Source organism: Lutra lutra, chromosome 10 (assembly GCF_902655055.1).
Source record: "Lutra lutra chromosome 10, mLutLut1.2, whole genome shotgun sequence".
Taxonomy (NCBI): Eukaryota; Metazoa; Chordata; class Mammalia; order Carnivora; family Mustelidae; genus Lutra; species Lutra lutra.
In genome coordinates, this window is record NC_062287.1 from 90,142,843 (window position 1) to 90,160,110 (window position 17,268).

General features: G+C 36.7%; 1 long non-coding RNA gene and 1 pseudogene across 1 annotated transcript; both read left to right on the forward strand.

Moving 5' to 3' along the window:
• Window positions 1–1,220: 1,220 nt before the first annotated feature.
• LOC125079803 (elongation factor 1-alpha 1-like) lies at window positions 1,221–1,960 on the forward strand (annotated as a pseudogene).
• A 481-nt stretch (window positions 1,961–2,441) lies between these two features.
• On the forward strand, window positions 2,442–16,042 carry LOC125080167 (uncharacterized). The gene is made up of 2 exons (XR_007121228.1): window positions 2,442–2,504; window positions 16,010–16,042. It is a non-coding gene; the product is annotated as an uncharacterized LOC125080167 (long non-coding RNA).
• Window positions 16,043–17,268: the final 1,226 nt, after the last annotated feature.

Genomic DNA, 17,268 nt, shown 5'->3' on the forward strand with positions numbered 1-17,268 from the left:
CTCTCTTTCTCTCTGTCTCTTTCTCATTGTCTCGCTCTGTCTTTTCTCTCTCTTCTCTCTCTCTTTCTCTCTCTTTCCTTAGCACTAGGGTGAGCTAGTAGTATAAAGGATAGAGGAGGTTAACTAGTGGAATGTATCCACATGTTGAATTTTTCCTGAGTTTGCAAATGATTTTCTGTATGAGTAGCCTTGTTCACTGGTACTCACAGCAGTTAGGCTCCTACTTTCTTTTCTTTCCTTTCTTTCTTTTTTTTTTTTTAAGATTTTATTTATTTATTTGACAGAGAGAGAGATCATAAATAGGTATAGAGGCAGGCAGAGAGAGAGGAGGAAACAGGCTCCCTGCTGAGCAGAGAGCCCGATGCGGGGCTCTATCGCAGGACCCCGAGACCATGAACTGAGCTGAAGGCAGAAGCTTAACCCATTGAGCCACCCAGGCGCCACGGGCTCCTACTTTCTTAACAGAGATGTGTGATACAGATTCTAATCTTCCTTGATGATTACAGTTCAAAGGAATTACTCCCAAATTCTTGATATAGACAGCCCTGGGTCATAGTACTGGCAAGATAATTTTTTAAAAATCTGCATATACCTGAAAGGGGCAGAGAAAATTTTACCCATTTTCTAAAGTAAATGCTCTACAAAGAGGGAAGTTTCTTTGGTTGGGAAGAAGAGTGTCTAAAGTTTAGTCAAGGAGCATTTGGGTGGCTCAGTAGTTAAGCTTCTGCCTTCAGCTCAGAATGTGATCCCAGGGACCTGGGATGAAGCCCTGCATTGGGCTCCCTGCTCAGCTGGAGGCCACTTCTCCCTACCCCCTGCTTCTGTTTCCTCTCTTGCTGTGTCTCTCTTCATTGAATAAATAAATAAATCTTTAAAAAAATTTTAAAAATAAAGTTTAGTCAAGCTGAGAAGAATGTTAAGGGTTTGTCATATGTATCTTCTTAGTTTGGTAGAAATTGATTACAAGGGAATCCCAAAATGGACAGACCTGTGAGCATGCCCTTCTGGCTTATACATGGGGAATGAAACAACTAATTGTTAGTGTTAACCAAATGGATTCCACTGAAACATCCTACAACCAGAAGAGATATGGGAAACTCATTAAGGAAGTCAGCAGCTACATTAAGAAAATTGTCTACAACCCTGACACAGTAGCATTTGTGCCACTTTCTGGTTGGAATGGTGACACATGCTAGAGCCAAGTGCTAGCATAACATTGGTTTGAGGGATGGAAACTCACCCATAAACATGACAAAGCCAGTGCAACCATGCTACTTGAAGTTCTGGATTTCATTCCATTGCCTAGTGGTCCAACTGACAAGCCCTTGCATCTGCCCCTCTAAGAGATCTACAGAATTGGTGGTATTGACACTGTCCCTGTGAGCTGAGAAGAGACTGGTGTTCTTAAACCCAGCATGGTGGTCAACCTTTTCTCCAGTCAGTGTTACAACTGAAGTAAAGTCTATTGAAACACCCCATGACACCTTGAGTGAGCCTCTTCCTGGGGACAATGTGGGCTTCCGTGTCAAGAATGTATCTGTCAAAGATGTCCATTGTGACAGTGTGGCTGGTCATAGCAAAAATGATCTACCAATGGATGTAGGAGGCTTTATGGCTCAGGTGATTATCGTGAATCATCCAGGGAAGATCAGCCCTGGATTTTCACACAGCTCACATTGCTTGCAAGAGTGCTGAGCTGAAGAAGATTGATCATTGCTCTGGAAATAAGTGGGAAGATGGCCCCAAGTTGTTGAAATCTCATGATGCTGTCCTCATTGATAGGGGTCCTGGCAAGCCCATGAATGTTGAGAGCTTCTCTGACTATCCTGCTCCAGGTCATTTTGCTGTTTCTGACATGAGCCAGATGGTGGCTGTGGGTACCGTCAAAGCAGTGGATGAGAACGCAGCTGGAGCCAGCAAGGTCACCAAGCCTGCCCAGGAGGCTCAGAGGGCTAAGTGATTATTACACCCAATAGCTGTACCCCCCCCCCCCCCGCCCCTGTCTTAATCTGTGGTGCAGGAACAACCTCGGAATTGTTTGTATCAATTGACTGTTTAAGTGTAATAGTACAAGACTGGTTAATGTTAACCGTGCATCATAAAACCTTCAGAAGGAAAGGAGAATGTTCTGTGGGCCATTTGGATTTTTGTGTGTATGTGGTTGATTTAAGTTATTACTTTTCAAAATCAGTGCTTTTTAATGGAAACGATTTGGCCAAAAATCTGTCACAGAATTTTGAGACCCATTAAAACAAAAGTTTAATGAGGAAAAATATGTAACTATTAAATAACAAATCACTTATGTGTTATTTAATACAAAAAGAAGCTTTGTGCGTGATTCTGTCTTTAATCAGCTGGTATTAAATACTAGTCCCTTAATCTTTGATTTATTTATTTTTTTATCCCATCACTTCGGTTGGATGACAGCCCTGCTGGATTGTAGCCCCTGCTGAGTCTCCTTGCTACAAAACCTTTCCTCTGGTTTGAAGGCTGAGGCGTCAGAGGTAAGTGAGAAGTGGGTTGTCATTTATGTCAAAACTCTTCGTCTTTGTCACTGTTACATTTCACACGTTGTCAGCTCATGTTCCAGCTTTTCCTGTCATGCCTTTTGCATGGCTCTTCTGCTTTTCTCTTTAACAGAAACTGACTTGTTCCTGCATCTTCTTGGCCATAAACAGACATGCCTAAATACATAGTGGATGAAGGTGAAACTAAAATTTCTGATCGTCCCAGATGGGTTCCATATTGTGTAGAATATAAGAGAAGTACTTGAAAGACAATATACTTTCTAAGAGGATGACAGTTCATTGTATGCAGAAGATTTCCATTTGAGTTGAGTGGACTGTTCTTTGCACGTGTGAAATTAACTTAATTAGCATATGACTTTGTTTTAAAACTATAATTGATATAAATTTCAAAAGGGTGTTCATTTTGAAGTAAAATGAGCACCGTTTTTAAATTTATGAGAGAACATACTGTCATTGACTAGGGTTTATTTTTGGAAAGGGAGGTTCTAGAGCCTCCGTTTTACCTTCTCTATAACAGAAATAATGTTTTGATGATAAATGTTGATTTAGAACATAGTGGCTGCCTTGTATTAGGAAAATGCAAGAGTATATGAGAAAGAGACCATAATGAAATTTTACAAAGGTAAGGATTTTTATTTAACTGTTAAGTTTTCACAAGGATACCTTTTAAATATTAAGACTATAAAACAACATCTAAGAGTGACTTATTTTCAAATGCACTTAAATCATTAGTCAAGTGGCACTGCATTTATTGTGTGATTATAGATGCTACATCAGAGGAAAAACAGCTTGCTTCCCTCAGATAAAAATATGTGCTCTCTCCATTCCATGAAGACAATTGCTTCTGGCTTTGTTGTAAATAATCCTATGTTACTTGTCTCTTATAATTATAAAACATAGGTAACTTCTTCCTTTAATATAACTATAAACATATTACCCTAATTAAATTGACTTGTAAATATAAAGCTGAACTTGAGTATTTATGGAAAAATTTTCAGGACAGTTCTATATGGATAATGGAACCTAATCGGAAATATACATTAGCAACGGTAACACAAATTAGGGATTCTGATAGAGTCATAGGTGCAACAATGTGGCCATAATTTCCTTTACACATATCCTTACACTGGGTCAGAGAAAATGCATTCCTCCTAACATAGCTAAAAAGCACCTACCTGATGGGAATTCAAATCAGAAGTAGACAATTATACTACATCCAAAATCAAATTTCTATCAAATCAATTGTAAACTAAGTTGAAATTATTTAGAGTCTTTAATTTGCTCTATAGAAAAAATTCATTCAATTTTATTCTTTTTTTTTTAATCAAAAATATAGAACTGAGAGTTCAAATAGGATTAGGATATCCTTGGGGTACCTGGGTGGCTCCGTTGGTTAAGTGTCTGCTTTCCACTCAGGTCATGGTCCCAGGTCCTAGGATGGAGCCTCAGGCTTTCTACTCAGTGGGGAGCCTGCTTCTTCCTCTCCTTCTGCCTGAGCTCCACATGTTTGCTCTCTCTCTCTTTGTCAATTACATAAATAAAATCTTAAAAAAAAAGAATTAAGATATCAGCATATGAAATTAGAAAGTTCTACATTTGAATTATAGCTGTGTATTCTACAAATTGAGCTGGTGTTTTTTTTTTTTTTTTTTAAGATTTTATTTATTTATTTGACAGAGAGAGATCACAAGTAGATGGAGAGGCAGGCAGAGAGAGAGAGAGGGAAGCAGGATCTCTGCCGAGCAGAGAACCCGATGCGGGACTCGATCCCAGGACCCCGAGATCACGACCTGAGCCGAAGGCAGTGGCTTAACCCACTGAGTCACCCAGGCACCCTGAGCTGGTGTTTTCATGATAATGACATGACCATTCACGGTCCGCTGTTATCTGCTGAGATGTTTTATTTGAATATGAATAAGTCAAGGCTTACATGTGACTGACTCTAAGTCACAGTTTCAGTCTTTAGGACGTCTTGTGCCCTCCGTAGCTGGAATGTATTCTACTGTGCCGTGGCACCTGGTATTCCTGTATTGTGATAACTCTTTATCATCTTCATGTTGTCTTTTGGAACATGGAAATTATTCTTCTCTCTCCACGTCTGGCTAGAGTCATAGGGATCAAACCAGGACCATGCAGCCATTCCAACTATTGGGTTCTTGCTTTCTTCCTGGGCCTTACCTGACAGAGGCAGCAAAATCCCCTGTTCTTGGATTTTAAAAACACTAGTTCCAATCATTACCTTACTCTAAGCTTGAGTCAGGATGGAAAGGGGCATTGGGGGGATAGACGTAGCTTGGGGGACAGTCCCTTTTTAGAACTCTCGTAGCATTTATTTACTCCATGTTTCAAGTCCTAGAAGAACTAATCAAAGGAGAACTAGTAGTTCTTACTAGTCTTCCAAGTTGTAGCATAAACAGTGAAAAACTGAGAAGCATAACCCATTAATAATTTTGTGTTTATGACTGTGTCACAGGTAACACAGAATTAATTAAAGAATCATTTTAACTGCTTACTCATGAATTTTTCTTTTGGTGACAAAATCACTGAAGACCAGGAGATACTGGTTAAGCTAATTTCTGCAGCTTGTGGTTGATCTGATGGTTACAAAGTGATTCTTAAAAAAAAAAAAAAAAAATCTCATGAAAGTACTGAGCAAAATGAATTGCTCCTTTGAGGAATTACTGTAGCCTAGCATAATATTCTTAATTTCAATAAGATACTTTGTTTACAGCAAAACATGGAGATTTTAACATCTCCCTCTAAGAAATGGACAACCCACAATAATTTTCAATGACTTGTAAAGTTTAGTTTTATTGAGCATTCTTCTGAGTCTTAGATTTGGCTTTTTGGTATTTGACTAAATGAATTCTTTCAAGTAGCAAGTAGTCTTCCCCTGACAGTAGGCAGAAAAAATAGACATTTATGTCAGAATAGCCAGGAAAAAAATGAGATAAGGTTAAAAAAAAAAAGGGGGAGGGGGAGATGGTTACAAAGAACTCTGGAGTAGTTGTCTGTGGCATTATTCCATTCTGTTGGAGGTTGCTTCAAGTTAATTATGCCACCAGTTAGATAGCCAAGTAGCAGAACAGCAATGATCACCTCTCCCCATACCTACTCCATCTCCTTTGTTGAGTTCCATTATCCATACTCGTCACCACCCACTCCTACTTATTCACTGAGTCATCTCAAACATTGCATCTTTGAACACAAAGCACATATTACAAAATCAAGGGGTAGCATTCATATGATTAAAAAAAGGGGGTGACAAGATTTTGAGTTGACATTCTCCTCATCTCCAACCCCCCAAAAAGCTAACCAACTAGACATATATTCTTAGGAATGAATACAGGACACAATTATTTTTAAAGCACCTAATACTTTGGTATTTCTAATTTTAACATTGAAAGATAATTTGTTCCTAAAATATTCATCAATGTGTCTTTTTCTTTTTCTATGCATTTCTACTTGCAGCATTGGATGATGTTATTCTGACATGATTTTGAATGCCCAGTCTTCTTTCTTTTTATATTCTGCTTATATTATCATTTTTATACTATATGATTTATTTCCTCGGGTTGCATATACTTTTTGACATAAAAAAGATTAGAAAAACAACAATCAAAAAATCTTTTGAATCTTGGAACATGACTCAGCATATTTTCCAAAACGTTTAGGGTTTTATCATATTAGATTTTGGAAGTCAGTTTTTGAGATAGATACACCAAATTATTGGTGTACCTGTTTATTTCTTCTTCCATTTATATAGGACCTTGAGGCCATCCTGAAGGTGCTAAGTAGTTTGAAGTATGATGAAAGACACAGGGAACAGCATCTTTTTATCAGCATGGATATCCTTGCCATTAAGTTGTACAGAGTTTTGGAAAGTCAAGGTTAAAGCTAATTTAGCTAAAATAAGGGACTATAGCTTTCATTAAGTCTTGAATTTTCATTCCTATCATTTTACAAGTGGGACAGATAGCTCTGTGACAATTAGGCAAGCAAAATGTATGTGTTTATGAGTTAGCTACTTATCAGAAGACAGTGAGCATTTGTTTTATGAAGGACACATTGCTGTCAAACTAACATTTAAAAAGAGTAAGTTTATGAGTGTCTCTTTTTTTCAACAATGGTGTAAACAGTGTCTAATTTCTTTCTACCCAAGGGTTTGATTTATCAGCATTGCCCTCATTGGTCTTGCTGTTGTTGTTTTTCATAGTTTTGTTTGGTACAGCTTTCGAACAGCATTTAGAGAACTCTATAGCAAAGACAGTGTATCCAGAAGAATTGTTTGGGGGCATTTCTGCTGTCACAAAGTTAGGAAAAGCTTTCATATATTTGCTGCTAACAATTAGTACTTACCCTGGTAAAACCACAAAACCAATTTGCTAACCCAATATTTACTATAAAGTTTCCACTCCAATAAGGAACATGCCTTGTATTGTTTATGTTCCTTGGCTCTATCCTCACCTTCCCCACAAAATGCTTCCAAATCAACGACAGAATAATTCTGCAAGAAAAGAGTTATCTGGGGATTCTATAAGTCCCATGCCATCTATCCATTAAAAAAATAATAATATGCAAGCTGTTTATACTTCTATCATGTTAAAGGAAATGGGCTGAAAATAAAAACATTGAGTATTTGTGAGATTTGTTTTTCTGAATTTTGAAAACTGTCAGCTTCAATTTTTATTTGTTCTTAAGACACAATTTGGAAAGTATTCAAGGCCTATAATTTTCTTCTAGAACACTTTTCTTTAAGTGCATTGTATTTATTTCGTTTTATATTTGCAGAGGTAAGATGCAAGGTAAAATGAAGAATCGTATAAAACAACTTTTCAAGAAAAAAATACTTGAAAGTAATTCTCTAATACAAAGGAAATACATATAATCACAGTTTCATAATGATAATGTAAATTAATTTTCATTTATAACATATGCAAAGTAAAGAAATTTACTTTTAAAATGTAAATTGGGGCACTTGGGTGGCTCAGTCAGTTAAGCGTTGGACTCTGGATTTTGGCTCAGGTCATGATCTTAGGGTCCTGGGATCAAGCCCTGAGTTGAGCTCTGCACTCAGTGGGGAGTCTGCTTGAGGATTCTCTCTCCCTTTGCCCCTTCCCCCCACTCCCCTGCTCATGCATGCTCACTCTCTCTCTCACTGTAAAATAAATCTTTAAAAATAAATAAGTAAAATGTAAATTAAATCTGAATTAAATCTTTCAGAAGACAGAAATATTAAAATTTGAGCAGTAAAACTTTTGGACATTACTGGCCATTGACATATTAAAAAGTCACAATGTGGGGCGCCTGGGTGGCTCAGTGGGTTAAGCCCCTGCCTTCGGCTCAGGTCATGATCTCAGAGTCCTGGGATCGAGCCCCGCATCGGGCTCTCTGCTCAGCAAGGAGCCTGCTTCCTCCTCTCTCTCTGCCTGCCTCTCTGCCTGCTTGTGATCTCTGTCTGTCAAATAAATAAATAAAAAATCTTTAAAAAAAAAAAAAGTCACAATGTAAAAACTTGTTAAGTGCTTTTGATAAGGAATTGTAAGTATATACTTTTCACTTTCCAAATAAATGTGACACTGAAAAGTTTCTCATATAGGATATAGAACAGTCTACTTATTACAGACATGATTAGAGTTACAATTTATATGGTACATTTTAAAATATTTTGTTTCTTGTAAGCTTTATTTCTTTCCACACCCAATATGCTGTAGGGTATAGGATAAGGTACATACCCTACTTGATTCTCATTTTCATTTCCAAATTATTGCCACCACCACCTCTGCACCCCTGCTTCTCAAATAAATGAATGATTTATTTGAATCCCATGGCATAAAATTATCCATTCAACTTACCTCCCAGTCACACTCTCCATCACTGAAAATTTTAATACATGTTTCACTGTCTACCTCAATCACTACTTTTGTCCTTATTCTTGTGGAGTTCACTATCCATATAATCCATCCACTTTCTCTGTGTTTTTATTAATGTTTTTATCTCCAATCTGATTATCATTTTTACCCTAGTGACTACTTCCACAAGAGCACTCTCCAAATATTGCCATTACCAACAACCATGCCATTCCACTCTCTGAATTTTTCGTTATCTTATTTTTTGCCTACGCCATATCTTTGGGGCTTACTTCCTCAAATACATCAGTGATGAGTGACTTCGCTACTCTCCTTTTGTCCCACTGTAATGTGTCCTCCCTCTTATCCCCACTTCTCTTCTTACCTAATTTAGAATCCAGTGTTTACCACTTCCCCCCCTTCTTCACCAACCTTGCCCTACCCTCTTATTGCATTGCCTGACCAAATACCCGTGAAATTCATGCATGTCTCCACATGTACATCCAAGCAGTTGAATATAGCTGGAGGGAAGAAAAAATAAGGGGAAACCTACTGATTGACATTTTTTCTTAAGATCATAGTACATCTGAGACCCAACTACCTTTTGCTGGCTTACTTTTTCTATTACCCCCAAGAACTTTCCCAAACCTCCTATCTCCCCCTTAATCCATTCTAAATCTGTTTTTCTATGTGTTTCTTATTCCCTTAATAAACAGTTCTACTACTACCTTCCCTTGTTCCCATTACCTAAATTTAACAACTCACCAGAATTTATACCCATATAATTTTTCTACATTACTTTTTTTTCTTGTTGTAATGCACTGACTAGGTGTGCAATACAATGGCAAATAGAAATGATGACAGCAGTTAGTCTTGTCTTGCTCCTAATTTTTAAAAAGGCAAAAATGCTGTGTCTAATGTGTCTCCTTTGGGATTTTTATCTTCTGTAGTGTTTTGGTAAATATTGTTAATTCAGTTAAGGGCATCATTTGAAGGTGACTCTCAAATGATGCCCTTAACTGAATTAACAATATTTACATAAAGACTACAGAAGTTTCTGTATCTTTGCAAGTTGACAAGTCATTCACCACTTCCGACCACAGCAACATCAGCAAATAAACAATTTAGAATAATAAAAATAAATATATTATATATGTGTATATATAAATATAATAATAAAAACAATAAAATAATTAAAATAATTAAAAATAAATAATAAAAATAATAACAAATAAACAATTTAGAATAATAATGGCTTCAATTTCATGACTGCCTTCAAACTTTAGGCAGGCACCTCTTGTGAGCAAGCTAACCAAGATCCACATTGGGAAGGGAATTCTGGAAAATATTGGCCAAAGGGATGACACTAGGTTGAAGCAAAGAATTTATTATAATGTATCTCTTTGCCAATGCAGCATTCGCACATGTCCTTTGTAAATATATGTAATTTCTGAGTAAAGACACTGATCAAACAAATTTTCAGTTTAACTGAGCATAAAGAACTCTACCACATAAAACTAAAGACATGTCAACACTCTCCTCAAAAAGGGAAGTGCAAAGACCCATAGAATCTCCGGATGATATTTGCCCTTTTTCTATTTAAGTTACACGTTCCCTTTCATGTCCTTTAATGTAAACATTAGTTTGAGATTTAACCTCTATAACACTTATTAGAGTTAAGAGAAAAATAATGATTAATATATAATGATACATTAAAGCAAAGAAGAAAATGCATAAATAATATAGCAATTAATAAAATGGTAGCTGATAGTAATTGCAAGTTTCTTATTCTGTTATCTATTCTATATCTGTAATCTGGTTGTGGTGTCTCACCTATTAGGGCAACTTAAACTTCTTTGTCAAAGTGCCTACAGTGTTAGTTGTATCTCTTGTATTTGGTTACTGTCGTTTTCAACTCATGATAAGCATAAGACATGGGATACTTAGAGTACTCCCAGAAAAATCTCATGGCTGCAGTCATATTCTAGGCTTATTCTTCCTCCTTGCGGGCAACAACCTAATTTCCCCACCACAGATAGGATTAATCGTCACAGTCAGCCCAGCCATCCTTTGCTTTGTGCTACTTCTGCTTCCAGTCAGGTGGACCATTGGTTTTACTCGTTTGAAGTATTTCTTCCTTAGATTATAATAGGTATAAGCAAAGCAAATGTGATTTCCTTGTTTTGTTTCCTATAATTCTGTATCATGGCTATGGTATAAAGGATACTACTCTATAACAGAACATATACTGTATCAGGCAGAACACTTCTATAATACCTCAAAGTTTTTCATTGAGCTGGTGTCATGACAGTCTTCCAAAAGGCTATGGCATCTTTTTATCAAGACAGCTGCGTCAGAGTTATGGGCAAAACTACCAAGATCTGTGAACATGTTGAGCATGAGAATCTTGTTTTTGAATTTCTGTAAAATTAACTTCCTGGAGATATGCTGTGGGGTCTGGAATATCATGACAAAGTATCATGATAAAAAAAAGAAAGAAAGAAAGAAAGAAAGAAAGAAAGAAAGAAAGAAAGAAAGAAAGAAAGAAAGAAAAGAAAAGAAAAGAAAAGAAAAGAAAAGAAAAGAAAAGAAAGAAAAGAAAAGAAAAGAAAAGAAACAGGCATTCTGTTAGCTCTCCAGATGATAGTTTGGGCAGAAGTATTAGTAATACTAAGCATCAGTTTATACCCAGATATATTCCTATTCCAGAAAGTATAAACAGTTCCCCTTTAGTCAGGTGGCTGCAGTGTCTTCTGGAAAATCATGCTATATCAGAGTCTCAGTGTTATTCTCTGCTGATGACATATTGTCACTAAAGAATGTGTCCTGATGGACTAGATAGTTGGTAGTAAGTCATATGCCATATAGCTTAGCCCATGATAATTTCCATACTTGCTACAGTAAGTCGATTGGTTAAAGACATGGGTGGCTGGGAAAAGAGGCTCACTGATCTCAGCTGAAATCAGTCATTTTGTTCACTGCAAGCTACTTTAGGAAAAAGCCAAGCTTTATATTCATCTTGGGGTTTTGGTCAATACTTTTAGCATATTTTCCCCAAGTAGAGTTTATATTCATATCCCACCAGGATTACATGAAAGTACTCATTTTCCCTCAACATAGTTAGCTCTAGGTATTACTAAAAGATTGTTTACTATTTGCCAAACAAAATAATAAAAAATTGTCTTATAATTATTTTCATTTGTCTTTTATGTATTCAAGTGAAACTGAACATCTTTTAATATTATTTTCTTTTCATTTTTTTCTCCCCTCTTTCTGTCCTTCTAGTCCTCCCTCTCTTCCCTTCCCCCTTCCTTCCTTCCTTCCATCCTTCCTTCCTTCCTCTTTCTTTCTCTCTCTCTTTCTTTCCCTTTTGTGTTTCCACTTCCTTGAAAGCTTATGCTCTTTGCCCAAAATTCTTCATTTTGATTTTTGGTTTGTTTCTTTTGTTTTGGGTTTAATTTTTGCTTCTTAATATCAGTATGCTAAAGTTTTCTTTATATTACATATGTTAACAGTTTTCCATATTGCTTATTTATTTTTATTTTAGATTTCCTCCTGCTCTGTCTTTGGATTTTGAATTTATCAATGGTATCTTTTCACTCAGAAAATTAAATTTTTATGTTTTTTTAAATTTGCCTTTTTTTTCCAATTATAGCTTGAAGTTTCTATGTCCCTTAAATCATCAATAATATTTTCTTACTGTGAGCTGCATTATATACTTTCACCTACTATATAATGATTTGTGAAGTAGAAAATCTTTATGAGTAGATGTAATCAATATTTCATGAACATTACATGGGTGTTGCACAAACGCAATGTAAATTGAGACAAATGTTTTATCTTTTTTTTTTTTTTTAGTTTAGAGAACTGAGTGTATGTATGAAATCAGTGTAGTGTATGTATGTGTTACTGCAAAGAATTATATGGTCAAATGATGTCACATTTTCCTACATCAGTTTAACACATGCTATTCTCATGAAATAAAATTAATCAAGAAAAAGCATCCACCAGTTAGGATCTTCCTGAAACATCCCTTACTCATTTATTACTTGGAAGTGGAATATGGCAGTCTCTCATCATTAGTTTTCCTATAAATAATTGGTAAGGGATTACATTGAAAATAATATCAATGAAAGATAAATTTCAAGAAGTGCTTCTCTATACTGAGCCAATATTTTAGCTCTAGATATTGTATTTTGACTCATTAAAAAAAAACTTAGAAATGTATGAGCTAATGTAAGGCGATATCAGTGTGTAGTAAAGTAGGCTCTGCACAGTTAAAGTAACTTAGACCTAATTTAGGATAATATATCTGCTTTTACCTGATAATTGTTTTAGAGGGACCTCCCTTGAATCTTAAGTTGGAGTTGGCCATAGGCTTTTAGTAAGCATGATGCAAGCAGTGGCAGAGAATGTTTGTACCTTGGGGTCTGCTCTCTCGTGATGGTTTTAGAGAATTTCACCTGAATGGACCAAACTGTCCAGAATTATAATGGTACCCATGTGGTCACGTTACCTCTTCACTTTAGCTGGCATTGAGCCATTACCAGACCTTCCATGAGGCGACTTGACCAGGCAGAGGTAGTCATATCCCGGCACCATATCCTGGAACAATTAAAAATGTTTGACAAGTCACTAAGTTCTGGGTGGGCTGGTTTGCGGTCAAAAGCTGATACAGTGTTCTTACTAGGCAAATGGTTATTATATTTCAGACACTATGCAATGTGTACGTGGCATTAGAAAAATAGTTCATATAGGTTAGGTTTTCCCTTGTTTAAGATTTCCTTCCTTGAAAGAAAAAAAGCCATTTCGCTCTGCAGGTAAGATTCTTGTTATTCTCCAAAGCTGACACTTTTTTTCTTACACTCAAAAAATGGACTCACTTCATGCTTCACTAATAAAATAGAAACTACCTCACAGAAACTTGTTTTAGCGTTCGTTGAACTTGTTTTTGTTCACTAAAAACACCTTTGTACTTTTCATTCCTTCCACACATGATTAGGCGATCACCTCTGGTTAGACATATGCATTGTATGATCACATTTATGGGATCTTTATGAAAAGTGAGTAGTGATTGACTTCATGTATTAGTACTTGAGTATTTTTTAATGTTTTAATTTTTAAATAAGATTTTTTTCATCACACAAACAATGGAACTCAGAATTTTGAAAAACAAAAAAGGTGGTTATGGATTACAAGGGACAATTTAAAATTACACAAAGTCCCACATAAAGTAAATCTAATACCTACAGTGAGAGTAATAATTTCTATTGATCCCTAAAGTGACCCTTTGTTTGAAATTCTGGTGAGGTGCTTGGAGCAAGGACAAGACTCTATTGTCACAAAATTTCAAATATCTCAGGGTTCACTTGTTTGTTTATGAATAGAAAACTCTTCTCTTTTAGTTCTTAAAAAAAAAAAAAATAAAGTACATGTATTGACCCATCTAGTGGATTTATAAGGAAAGTAAATAGCAGCCTTCCCATTCCTTCTTCATGATCTTTTTCACCTTTGCATTTCCTGTGATTATCCCTCTCAAGGACCATACTCTTCCATCACTGTCACTGACCAACCTTATGGCGTGCTGCTTACGGATTAATTTGCCAAGCCATCTGTCTGATTTCCATAGTCTAAGTATTACTACATCCTATGCCCTGACAATAAACCGCATTCATTCAGTCAGGAGCATTAGTTTAATGTGTGAACGATGCAGCAATTTGTCTGGAAATTCCAGCTGGTGTAATGCAAACATCAGCACCAGGCAGATGATTTTTGATCCACATAGATGAAAGTAATTCTCTTTTTATTATACTTATTTATGCTTTTCCTCTATATTTTATTGCTTTATTACCACTATTCTTTGTTCTGTGTTTTTTTTTTTTTATAATGCCGTAACATGGCAAAACCTTTTATCTAATGAAATTATTAGCTGTTACCGCTGACAGAAAGTCACTATTTTGATGGGCGGATAAAGCTGTGGATAAAGATGTGAAATTTCTCCCTTAAACTCTTGTCCAATGGCTTTGAATATTGAGATTTTCATGATAAACTCAATAATTCGATGGATTTGGAGCTTTATAAGCATTACTACTATTAAACACTGTTCTCAAGTACCAACTACTCTTTCCTTTTCAAATTATTTTCAACATAAGGCCATTTATTCCATAGGGACATGGTTGAAACCCAAGAAAATTCATTACTAGGCCATTTGCTATTCATCATCCTCAGAAATACTGAGATTCAGAGCTGGGAAATTTTGGTCACAGTGACAGTGTCCTGTGCATTGCAGAATGTTTAGAAGCTCGCCTGACACTTCCACACTACAGGGTGCAAACACCAACAGCCCAGTGTGAGAGCTAAAAACATCGGAGTTGCTGCCAGTTGTCCTTTAGCAGAGCAATGACATCAGCCTAGTTGAGAGTTTGCGGTCCATTGGGTTAAAGCTGGCTTAAATGATTGTGAAAGAAGGTGACATTAAATGGGAGAGGGGTAGAGGAACACTGACGAAAAGCAGAGATGTTGTATCCTTTTAGCTGAGTATAAAAATGTGAAAATGCACTGGGGGTTGCTGTTGCATTTAACTAGTTACAGTTACTCTATACGTGAGATTTAGAGGTATGTGTTTGCATATGCATTCAAGATCCCTTCTAAAGGCCAGCCTCTCTCTCTTTTCTTCCTGTTCATTCTTCCGTTCTTTCGTTCTTTCTTTCTTTCTCTCTTTCTTTCTTTCCTCCTTTCTTTCTCCCTTCCCTCCTTTTCTTTTTTCTTTTCTTTCCTTTTCTTTCTTTTTCTTTCTTTCTTTCTCTCTTTCTTTCCTTTCTTTCTCCCTTCCCTCCTTCCTTCCTCTTTTCTCTCTTTCTTTCTCTCTTTCCTTTCTTTTCCCCTTCCCTCCTTCCTTCCTCTTTTCTCTTTTCTTTTCTTTCTCTTGTCCATTTTATTCCACACATCCTGTGCCCATACTCACTTAGGTAAAGAGCTTCTGCCTACTCATAAATCCCAGGGCCCACTGCATATCCGGTTGCTACTCATTCCAGTTTCTCCTTTATCTTCTGTGAATGACTCTGTCTTTATCATCTGCTTCCAACTTTACCATCAATAGCTGAGGAACCTGCAGTTGTGTCCCTCCAGTGGCTGGATTCCTAGAACCTGCCATCAGAATTTCCCTGAATGCCTATTAAAAATTCCAGTAAAAAGTACTCGGATATTAGCTAATGTTTTCTCAGTCTTACATACAGTCGCAGGTGAAAACTGTTTGCAGGGGCCACAGCGAGCTTTATTATAAGCAACTGATGCAACCAAACCAAGAACTCATGGCCTAGTGATTTTTACCAGATACAAACCCCATAGTAAATATGCCTCCCATGAATCTGCCACGTTTCTCTGGACATGTTTGATGCCAGGTGCCAGCTTTCACTAGTCCATCAGATCGCCACCGACTTCATTCATTCATGGATCCCTAGGTCTGAAAGCATAATGTGTAAACAATGGGTGTTCTTGAAAAATGCTGTTCTAGTTATGAAATCAACTTTTTGCTGCAATAACTGTTAAATGTCTCTTCCCTCCCATATTTATGGAAACATTTCCTCAGTTGACTTACTCCAAACTTATTTATTCAATCTTTCTATGTTTCAGGCACTGTTGAATCCTATAGAGTTAAGTGTGGAACCAAAAAGACATGCATCTCACTTTCATAAAACTTCCAAGGAAGATACAACTAAATAAGCATTATGATGCAGGATAACATGGGAGTTACTAGCGGGAATATAAAGTGTCAGAAACGTAGATGAAGGCAGAATAAAGAAAACTGGGGGAAGAGAGAGCACTTCTTTTCCTCTCTTTCCTTTATTGATATCTTATTTCAAAACAAAACTGATGTTTAAGCTTGGCGGGAAGGATAGAGTGTAGCCGAATAAAGAAACCACAAAGCATCATCCTATCGCCCAAAGAATAGAGTACCCAAAGGCTTGAAAGTTACAAAGGGTATGACGCATTTTTTAAAATGGAAGAACTGGGGGCGCCTGGGTGGCTCAGTGGGTTAAAGCCTCTGCCTTCAGCTCAGGTCATGATCCCAGGGTCCTGGGATCGAGCCCCGCATCAGGCTCTCTGCTCAGCCTGGAGCCTGCTTCCTCCTCTCTCTCTGCCTCTCTCTCTCTGCCTACTTGTGATCTCTGTCAAATAAATAAAATCTTAAAAAAATAAATAAATAAATAAAATAAAATGGAAGAACTTCTGTATGGCTAGAGTTTTAAGTGCATAGAGGGAATTGTGAGAAGGAGTGCATGGAAAAGTCCACAAATCTACATATTTTAAGGATTTGTCTTTAAGTCTCCAAATTATGGAGACTTTTCTGTTTTATGAAGGAGAATTTGGATTTTGTCTTGAGGAGGATGGTGAGCCATGTAACTGAAATGGGGACAGAATATTTTAGAATTCTAACTCTGTTATTGGTGGTGGATTGTGGAGCTTGTAAAACTGGAAGCAGGAAAACCATTAACAATACTGTTTGAGTGTTCCTCATTATAGAGCAGTTCCAAAAATCTTCTTGTGCGAAGTTCAGATTTTCGCAAATTATCATCTTCTAATTATCATCTACTCCCTGAGGTAAACACTGTTTTCTTCCAACTATAGACATGTTTTGGACATCCTCATTTTTTTAAAATTTTTTATTTTTTTTTTTAAATTTTTTTTATAAACATATAATGTATTTTTATCCCCAGGGGTACAGGTCTGTGAATCGCCAGGTTTACACACTTCATAGCACTCATCATAGCACATACCCTCCCCAATGTCCATAACCTCACCCGCCTCTCCCAGCCCCCCTCCCCCCAGCAACCCTTTTTTTTTTTTAAACATTTTTTTTAAATTTATTTTCAGCATAACAGTATTCATTG